Below are 11,077 nucleotides of genomic sequence, written 5' to 3' on the forward strand. Positions count from 1 at the left end.
ATTCCAGATGGAGGGCACAGCAACTGCAAAGGCACTAAGGCGGGAGTGAGTTTTTCAGAGACTATCAAGAAGGTCATAGGCCACTTATCAATTGATTTCAGTTGTTAAGGTTTGTCAGTGGAGGGTACTTGAAGAGACATTGCAGGAAAAGAGGGCTTTCTGTCCTGGTTCTGCTGTGCTCTAGAGGATTTCTGCAGGGAAAGTGACTTTTTAAAAAAATTTATTTTTAATTGGAGGATAATTGCTTTACAATGCTGTGTTTGTTTCTGCCATACAACAGCATGAATCAGCCATAAGTATACATATGTACCCTCCTCTTAAACCTCCCTGCAACTCCCACCCCATCCCACCCTTCTAGGTTGCCACAGAGTAGGAGGTTGAGCTCCTTGTGTTATATAAAGTCCGAATGATAGCATTTCTGGATAGAGTATTCATGCTTATAGGTTTCTTCCTTTCATCATTTAGAGGGATGGACCCTATAGGGAGGACTCCAAAATGGAACCAGCCAACAGTACTGTCCTTGTAGTAGAACAAACTCTCAAAAATGGTCATCATGAACGTCCCTTTCCCCAAGGGGAGTCCCAGTTGCCTCCTGCTTCTCCAGGAGGCTTTCCAAGATCAGCAAATGGGTCTGACCTAGGATCCTCATATTACTCTTTCTGAGGTGGGCTTCAGATTTTGAATGAAGATTTTGAATGAAGTCTCTGGTTCCTACAGCCCTTGCTTTCCCATACTCAAGCCCCATTGGTCTTCAAATCCAGGCTTCTGGGAGCTCATCTTTGTGCTTCAGGACCTCCAGACTAGGGAGGTTGATGTGGGCCTCACAGCCCTTTTCCCTTGGGCGAAACCTCTCCAATTGTGGTTATCCTTCTGTTTGAGGTTACCTACCCAGGTGGGTGGGTCTTGACTATACTGCATCTCCACCCCCTCCTTCCCTTCTAATTGTAGTTTCTTCTTTGTGTCTTCAGTTATAGAAAGTCTTTTCTGCTATTTTTCAGGTCATTGTTGTAAAGAATAAATAGTTGTAATTTTGGTGTGCTCATAGGACAAGGTCCTACTCCATGATCTTGGCCACATTTTGAATAATTCCAAGGTTTTTGACCTGAAAAGCTGGAAAGAAGGAGGTTCCACTAATAGTGGGAAAGGACAGGAGTCAGAGATTCAGTTTGATATGTTATGTTAGAAACAACAAATTGAGAAACATTTATTGAAGAACATCTGCCAAGCCTCGATATGAACAATGGGAATCCATGGCATATTAGCTGTTCTCCCACTACCCACCACCCCCACCTCTGTAGTCCTACGAAGACATGGTAGGCCATGAGGGCTAATGAAAGGGACAGACTTTATGGGAGAAGAGTTCAGAACCACTTGCCAGGGTGGTTGTAAAAATCAACAGTGACATCAGTGGCAAATAATTAGAGAAGGCCAACAGCACAGCTAACCTAAGGTCTCTGTAATGGCTGGGCCAAGCAACAGGCAGATAAACCAGCCAGAAATTTAACAAGGGAGATCTAGGTAGGAGTCAACCAGAGTGGATCTTTGTAAGATCTCTGCTTAATTCCTGGAGGTCTGAAAGGCTGTGCTCATGCTCAAGGCTGTGAGCTCCTAAGTAGAGACCAGAGAGGACACCAGCCAGCTACTCCTTTCTTGTTGAAGGTGAGGTACTGTAAACACAGAGCATAAAATGTGGACCCCACTTGAAAGCTGCTTGAACTTTAAATGCATTCTCTAAACTACTCACAGATCCATCAGCAAAGAATGGGTGTCTTACTGGCTCAAGGTGGTTTCAGCACAACCTCTGACTAATCATATGTTGGCCAAGAGTGACCTCTAGGCAGTCAAGCTTAAAAGTAAAAGCAAGAATTGAAAAGAACCCTAAGTAAAGACATCAGCACACAACGTGAGGGAAATAGATTTCATAGAATTAATCCAGGCAAACAAATCCAGGACACACACAAAAAAACACTATTAACAATCACCCCTCCTGGTGGGATTACAATTCAGAGTTGCAATGATACACAAAATGTCCAATCTTCAACAGAAAGTATAAGACATGCAACACACACATACACACATACCCACACCCAGGAAAGTGTGACTCCTACAGAGAAGAAAGCAGTCAATAACACAATCTCTCTGGGGGCCCAGATGTTAAACTTAGCAGAACGAGACTTCAAAGCAGCTATTATCATTATGTTGACCTAACAAATCTGTGGAACATCCAGCAACAACAGAACACATATTCTTCTCAAGCACACATGGAACGTTCTCAAGGACAGACTAAATGCCAGACAATGAAAGAAGCCTCAATCAATTATTTTTCAGATTAAACTTTTTATTTTGAGGTAAGTATAGATTCACATGCATCTGTAAGATGCAATATGGAGAGATCCCACGTATTCTTTACCTAGTTTCCCCTAGTGGTAACATCTGGCAAAACATCTTGTATGGTATCACAACCAGGATACTAACGATGCACTCAAGAGAAAGAATATCCCATCACAAAGATCTTTGCTAAGCCCTTTTATACCCACACTCTTTCGCCTTCAACTACCTCCATAACCTCTGGCAACCACTAATCTGTTCTCTATTTCTACGACTTTGTCACTTCAAGAATGTTACATACTGTTGGCTCTCTGCATCTATGGGTTCCACTTTCATGGATTCAACAAACCATGGTCTGACATTCTGCAATTGGTTGAATTCATGGATGCAAAATCTCTGGATGAAGACAGTTGACAGTACTCTGTTGTTTTGTACAAGGGACTTGAGTATCCTTGGATTCTGGCGTCTGAGAGGGTCCTGGAACCAGTCCCTATAGATACTGAGGGATGATTGTAGATAGGATCAGATAGCAGGTGACCTTTTAGAATTGACCTTTTTCACTCAGCATGGTTCTAGGAGATTCTTCCAGGTGTTGCATGTATCAAGTCTGTTCCTTTTTTATTGGTAAGTAGTATTCCACAATGTGGATGTACCACAGTTTAACTACTTACCAGCTGAAAGACATCTAGGCTGCTTTTCATTTGGGTCTACTACAAATCAAGCTGCAATAAATATTTATGTACAGGTTTTTATGTGATCACATTTTTCATTTCTTGGAATTAGTGCGGAGAGTACAATTGTTGGGTTATGTTAGTTGCATGTTTTTTTAAAAAAGTTTGTTGTTGTTGTTTTTTTGTTGCCAAACTATTTTACAAAGTAGCTGTAACATTTCATTTACCCTAGCAATGTAGAGTTATCATGTTCCTCAGTATCCTTGCCAGCATTTGGCATTGTCACTGTTTTTAAAGACATTTTGTTGGTATGTAGTGCTATCTCATTGTGGTTTTAATTTGTAATTTCCTAATGTCTAATACTCCTTGGAAGAAAAGTTATGACCAACCTAGACAGCATATTGAAAAGCAGAGACATTACTTTGCCAACAAAGGTCCATCTAGTCAAGGCTATAGTTTTTCCAGTGGTCATGTATGGATGTGAGTTGGACTGTGAAGAAAGCTGAGCACTGAAGAATTGATGCTTTTGAACTATGGTGTTGGAGAAGACTCTTGAGAGTCCCTTGGACTGCAAGAAGATCCAACCAGTCCATCCTAAAAGAGATCAGTCTTGGGTGTTCATTGGAAGGTCTGATGTTGAAGCTGATGTCCAATACTTTGGCCACCTGATGTGAAGAGCTGACTCACTTGAAAAGACTCTGATGCTGGGAAAGATTGAGGGCAGGAGAAGAGGACGACAGAGGATGAGATGGTTGGATGGCATCACCGACTCAATGGATATCGGTTTGGGTGGACTGGTGATGGACAGGGAGGCCGGGCATGCTGCAGTTCATGGGGTCACAGAGTCGGACATGACTGAGTGACTGAACTGAACTGAACTGAATGTCTAATAACAGTAACATCTTTTCATGTGCTTGTTTGCCATCTCTACCCTACTCAAGGAATAGTTTATAGATTTTCAGGTTTTCTTAGAGAACTTTTATGCTGTTCTTTACATATTCTATATGCTAGTTCTGTGTCAGATATGTGGTTTGCAAACATTTTCTCCCAGTGTGTAGCCTGTCTTTTCATTCTCTTAACCGAATCTTTTTGCAGAGCAAATGTTTGATTTTTGATGAAGTCTAATGTATCAGTTTTTCTTCTTGGAATTTTGATAGACATTGCATTAAACCTGTATATCAGTTTGAGTAGAACTGACTTTTTAATTATGTTGAGGCTTTCAATTTATGAACATGGTATGTCTCTCCATTTGTTTGGGTCTCCTTTGATTTCTTTCACCAACATTTTATAGTTTCCAGCATATAAATACATATGTTTTGTTAACTTTACATCTAATTTTTTTTTAGTGATTATAAATATATTTTAAATTTTATTTTGGATTAGTCATTGATGGTACATAGAAATGCATTTGATTAAGGAATTGGCTCACACAGCTATGGAGGCTGACAAATCATATATATATATATCCTATTGATTCTGTTTCTGTAGAGAGCCCTGACTAACATGAGCATCACCACTACCACAATCACCCTCTGCCTTTTTTGCTTCAATTCAAGAAAGAGTCATAAATTGGAGGGAAGGGACTGACTACAGAGGGGCATGTAACGATTTGGGGGAGATAGAAAAAAAAGAGTCTGATAACCCACTCAGCCAGACCAATAGATAGAATGCCAAGGATCTTTCTGAGGGACAGCCTTTTAGGCCTACTGAAAAGATGACACAAATGAGAAGCTATTGAAGTGATCAGGTTCGAGGTACTGTCCTCTGAATCCCCTCTTGCTGGTTGCTATACAGGAATTGAAGATCAGGGCCACTGACCACTGTTAGAAGGAAGGTGCTGAGCTGCACGACACTTTGGGTGCATTGGCTTTCACTTTGTCCCTTGGACACATCGTGCTTACTTCTGCCTCTACCTCACTGCCTGTGTGAGTCAAGGTTCTTGGTTGCAACCAATAAAAACAAAAACAAAAACTGACTCTTGCTGACTTAGGCAAGAGGCGATGGAGTCAAAATTATGTATAGATTAGAGAGGATGCTAACAGGCCAGACATAGGGAAATATGGGATTCCATGAGTATCCACAGAATTAAAAAGCAGGCAGCAGGTAGCAGTATGGTAGGCAATATATTTTCAGAAGTATCTACAGCAGTATTTCCAACCCTATAAGCTCTTCCAGAATCTTTCCACTTCTTATCATGAATTGGGTCTACTTCTCCTCCCCTTGAACCAAGAGTAACTTTGTAACCTCTTTGATGAATAGAATGTGGCAGAGTGACACTGTTGACCCCCAATCCTAGGTCATAAGGGCAATATGGCTTCCATCTGACTCTTTCTTGAGAGACTCCCCTTGAAACCCAACCACCACGTTGTGAGGAAGCACAGGCTATGTGGAGAGGTAGTAGGTACATGTTTTGGCCCATGTCCGCAGCCTAGGGTCAGCCAACAGCCAGCACTGACCACCAGAAATGTGAGTAAACAAGCCTTCAAATGATCCCAGACCTAGTTTTTAAGCAGCCCCAGCTTCATTAGGTTGAGCAGAGGTAGCTGTCTCTACCAGTTCAGTCAGTTCAGTCGCTCAGTTGTGTCCGACTCTGCGACCCCATGAATCGCAGCACGCCAGGCCTCCCTGTCCATCACCAACTCCCGGACTTCACTCAGACTCACGTCCATTGAGTTGGTGATGCCATCCAGCCATCTCATCCTCTGTGGTCTCCTTCTCCTCCTGCCCCTAATCCGTCCCAGCATCAGTCTTTTCCAATGAGTCAACTCTTCGCATGAGGTGGCCAAAGTACTGGAGCTTCAGCTTTAGCATCATTCCTTCCAAAGAACACCCAGGGCTGATCTCCTTTAGAATGGACTGGTTGGATCTCCTTGCAGTTCAAGGGACTCTCAGGAGTCTTCTCCAACACCACGGTTCAAAAGCATCAATTCTTTGGTGCTCAGCTTTCTTCACAGTGCAACTCTCACATCCATACATGCCCATGAGAAAAATAATTATGGTCATTATTTTAAGCCTTTACGGGTTGGTTTGTTACACAGCGACTGGTAATAGGAACATTCACAACCATGTCATAGAATAAATCACATGGTTCCGACACTGCCCGGGGCTCTACCACCTTTAAATAAGTTAGTATGTGTAAAGTACTTGAAACAGTTTCTGGCATGTAAGGAACTCTCTAGGAAACATACTTATTTAGATTTTGATCATTATTTTTATTATCAAAATTTCAGCTTAAACGTCACTTCCTCAGAGAATCTTTCTCTGATGCCATTATCTCCCCACCATCTGAGGACAGATGGCCTTCAGTTTTATTTATTTGTTTTTTGTCATGTGTCACTAAATTTAATTAGCTTCAGTTCAGTTGCTCAGTTGTGTCCGACTCTTTGCGACCCCATGAATCGCAGCACGCCAGGCCTCCCTGTCCATCACCAACTCCCAGAGTTCACTCAGACTCACGTCCATTGAGTCAGTGATGCCATCAGCCATCTCATCCTCGGTCGTCTCCTTCTCCTGCCCCTAATCCCTCCCAGCATCAAAATCTTTTCCAATGAATCAACTCTTCACATGAGGTGGCCAAAGTACTGGAGTTTCAGCTTTGGCATCATTCCTTCCAAAGAAATCCCAGGGTTGATCTCCTTTAGAATGGACTGGTTGGATCTCCATGCAGTCCAAGGGACTCTCAAGAGTCTTCTCCAACACCACAGTTCAAAAGCATCAATTCTTCAGCACTCAGCCTTCTTCACAGTCCAACTCTCACATCCATACATGACTACTGGAAAAACCATAGCCTTGACTAGACAGACCTTAGTCAGCAAAGTAATGTCTCTGCTTTTGAATATGCTATCTAGGTTGGTCATAACTTATTTACTTAAAATCTTGCTTACTTATTTACCTGTGTCTCTCACTTTACTTTTTGTACTTTTAAGAATGTGATTGAATACCTCTGCATACCAGCTGGAAGGCAATCCCCTTAGTGCAGGGAACTTGGGATCTCACCACTCTGTCCTTGGGTTGAGCAGACTGCAGGGTGCTGGACAGGCAGATGTGCTATCCAGACCATCCATCAGTGGAGGACTTCTTTCCCCAAATGCTAGAAGTGCTGTCTGCAGACAACCCTCGGCTGTCAGCCACTTTCAGAATGGCCTTAGCTGTAGAGCTGCCCAAAGTCATGCTCATTTTGGGCCAAATTGGTGGCAGATGATGGCAGATAAAAAGGCCCAGCCATCTCAGCTAAAGCTGGGATAACTCTGACAGCTCATTCTAGCTCTAGAGCTGCCCATGGATGCACTCAGGCTGTCACTAGGCCTGCATCATGGGTTGACTTCTCCTTTGGTCCCTTCTCCTCCTTCCAACCCCCTTCCATGAGGTTGATCCCTAGGTCACCCCTCAGTCAACACCCTGCACCTTAAGTTCTATCTCAGAGTCAGCTTCCTGGGAAGGTCAGTCTAGGACAGCTGAGCTTAAGGGAGATGGGCATCTGGTGTTTGCAGGGAGATTGAGGTATCTGGGGCCCCCATAAGATGAGACCATCTTGGATGACACATGGAGCCTCCCTGCTGACAGGAGTGTCCTTTGTAATAAGAGTGGGAGATGATCTTCTGCCCTGGTGGCAGGTGTTCAGCAGAGCTCCTTCTGTTCTTGGCAAACATGTAAGACAAGTGAATGTACAGGGTGGAGGAGAGACCCTGGTCAGCTGCCAGGCTTTTCTATTTATTCCTGGAGAAGTGGGCTGTGAGTGCACACTCTCACAGAACAACAGAGCTGGAAGGATCCAGGACTTCACCATGCTTCTCAAATATTTCTTCCCAAGTACCTCAAAGGAAAACGAAGGTGGACTCAGACCCCCGGTGCAAGAAGACAGGTCACATTTGCTAAATGACATCAAATACACTGAAAGGGTATGTGGGTCCCCATTTGAGAAGCTTGGATCTGGATGAGAAATCCAAAGCCAAGGCCTAGAGTTCAATCTGGCTGGGGTCTGATGGAGGTCAGGACTTGAAATGAGGCTGGATCAGGGCTTAATGTGGGATCAGAGTTCTGTTTGGGACCAGGATTCAGCCTGGGTTCAGGAGTTAATCAGAGGTCAGGATTAGAGCTGTCTGGGACTAGGATTATCTGAGGCTAGGTCAGGGTTTGATCTAGGGCTAATCAAGTCATGGTTTAGCTGTGATAGGAGCCAGGACTCAATGTGAGGCCAAGATCTAGGACTCATTCTAGCATCAGGGTCTAACCCAGTCTAATCAATCGTGACTAGTGATGGTTCCATCTAAGGTCATGAGCACAAGCTGGAACCTCATCTGAGTTCCTTGTGAGGCCTGCTCAGGGCTTGGCCTCAGTCCAGGTAGGGGCTTGATCTTAGGCTGAGTGTAGCCTGGCATCAGGACTCAGTACTGGAGCAAGCAGGTAAGCCAGCCTGTTGTTCTGCAGCAGAGTCAGCAAATCACAACCTGTGGGCCAAACTTAGCATGCCACCTGTTTTTATAAATACAGCTTTATTGCAACACATCCACACTTATTTGTCTACCTCTTGCTTATGGCTGCTTGCATGCTGTGACAGCAGAGTGAAGTAGTTGGAACAGAGATCAAATGGCCTGCAAAGTCCCAGATATTCACTCTCTGGTCCTTGACAGTAAAAGCTTGCCAACCCCTGATCTAAAGGCTTGGAAGCCTCTCTGGCATGAGACAGCTAGATCAGGCCCTAACTCAGTGTTGAGAGCCTCCCTAAAGGTTATGGTAATGTTTAAGAGACCATTCAAAGGACCGTGGAGGCCTGAGCCATGGCCCCACAGCCAGCTGACTAAGGTTCTGCAGTCTTGAAATCCCCGTTTGGCCTTTCTCCATGAAGGGCACTGTCAGGGTGTTGCCCTACCACCTGACAGGTAATCCCTACCTGTGCATTTTTCTTTGTAGCTTCCAAAGTAGCATTTCCATTTACACTCTCCCTTGGGCCATCTTCTCTCAATGTCCCCACATATCCAACCTCTGACCATGGTGCTCTCATTGGCTGCTAGGGTGTCTTCTGCTTTTAGTTGGAGCTGGAAAGACCTGGTCAGGTTTGTCCCAGTGAAGCACTACCTTGGCCCAGCTGAGAGGGTAAAGGGGTCAAACTAGAGACATGAGTACCTGGCAGGTATCCCCATCACCTTCAGCTACTTTCCCCTCTTCAAACACACACACTCTGACAGGCCATGCTAGCTCTAGAGCTGCCTGTGGGTACAACCAGGCGGCCACTGGGTCTGTATCATGGCTTGATATCTCCTTTCTCCTTCTTCCTCCCCTTCCTTTCCATGAGGGTTGATCCCAAGGTCATCCTTCAGTCAACACTCAGCATCCTAAGCCCCATCTCAGAGTCAGTTTCCTGGGAAGCTCAATGTGTGACCATTGAACTTAAGGAAGACAGACAGTTGGTGTTTTCAGGAAGAATGAAGTATCTAGGGCCCCAGCTCCCAAGGCCCCTTCCTGTTGCTCAATCTTAAGGAAATGGCTGCCTCCTCTGAACCTCCACCTGCCTTTCTTATATGGGTTGTTATTTAGTTGCTAAGTTGTGTCTGACTCTTTTGCAACCCCATGGACTGTAGCCCGCCAGGCTGCTCTGTCCATGGGATTTCCCAGGCAAGAATACTGGAGAGGGTTGCCATTTCCTCCTCCAGGGGATCTTCTTGACCTAGGGATAGAATTCATGTCTCCTGTGTTGTAGGTGGAGAAGGCAATGGCACCCCACTCAAGTACTCTTGCCTGGAAAATCCCATGGAGGGAAGAGCCTGGTGGGCTGTAGTCCATGGGGTGGCTATGAGTCAGATACAACTGAGTGTCTTCACTTTTACTTTTCACTTTCATGCATTGGAGAAGGAAATGGCAACCCACTCCAGTGTTCTTGCCTGGAGAATCCCAGGGATGGGGGAGCCTGGTGGGCTACCATCCATGGGGTCACACAGAGTCAGACACGACTGAAGCAACTTAGCAGCAGCAGTGTTGTAGGTGGATTCTTTACCACTGAACCACTCTATAGATCAGCATTCAAAACCTCTGGATGGTTTGGAGGGGGCTCCTGGAACTGAGGACCTGATTCATTAAATGTACCCACTCATCCGGATTCTCCAAGCTGTCCCCGTGTTGTGTGGAATCATCAGAGAGATGTCTTCATAAGGCTTTGGTCACTAAGATCACCCATCAGACACTGTTTATGTTTGTCTGACCACCTTTTTGCAAAGATGCACTGCATGAATTGTTCTCACCCAAATCATGACCAGGAGGTGTCTCACTGCAGATGTGCCTGTTTTGTTGTTGCTCAGATTACTTAAATTATATGCTTAGTCACAATTCCTTGGCTATCTAGAGCATTTCGGAGCCGATTTCCATGTCTGATGCACTCATCTTCAGGGCCTTGTGGTGTCCTCTCTAGTCCTCAACCTAGTAATTCCTGTTCTGCTTTGACACTAAGACAGTATATAATTGTGTGTAGGGTAAGCTGCTGGGGAGATTTTTCAAAGTCAGCACTACTCTAGTTTCTAAGAAACTTGGTGTTCTCAGTACTTGGTGTACTGAGCTGGTCATATGTGACCACAGCTAGATTAGATTTGGGGCTCTATCCCTCAACACTCGATGATCCTTCCTCTCTCTTCAGCTTCTTTCAGGCAGCAGTAACCCTCCCCCCAGCCCCCAGCTGCTAGGCCTGTGTTTTCACTGAGGGAAATTGTCACATCACTTTAAGCCCAATGCTTTTCAGGAACATGACTCTGGGGTATAATTCTGCGGGTGTAAATGGCATGTACATGGGCCCCAGATCTGCCTCTAGCTCACCCCATGGTCATAAGCAAGGTTCTCTCCTCTGTGTAGGATGGAAGTGTTGAGGAATGTTTAGGTGTCAGTGCCAACACTTTTGGGTTCTCTGTCAGAGCTAGGAGGAGTTTCTTGATCTGGCTGTGGTCAGAGCATTGAAGAGTTGTGAGACAAGCAAGGTGAGCACAGGGATCAGCCAGGGTGATGGTGAACTGGCAGGAGGTGGCACAGCTGGGTGGGCCAAGGTTACTGTGACACTCAATTCATCAGTCTCCCAGCAGCGAGGGTGATGAGATGGA

Source organism: Capricornis sumatraensis, chromosome 15, assembly GCF_032405125.1.
Source record: "Capricornis sumatraensis isolate serow.1 chromosome 15, serow.2, whole genome shotgun sequence".
NCBI lineage: Eukaryota > Metazoa > Chordata > Mammalia > Artiodactyla > Bovidae > Capricornis > Capricornis sumatraensis.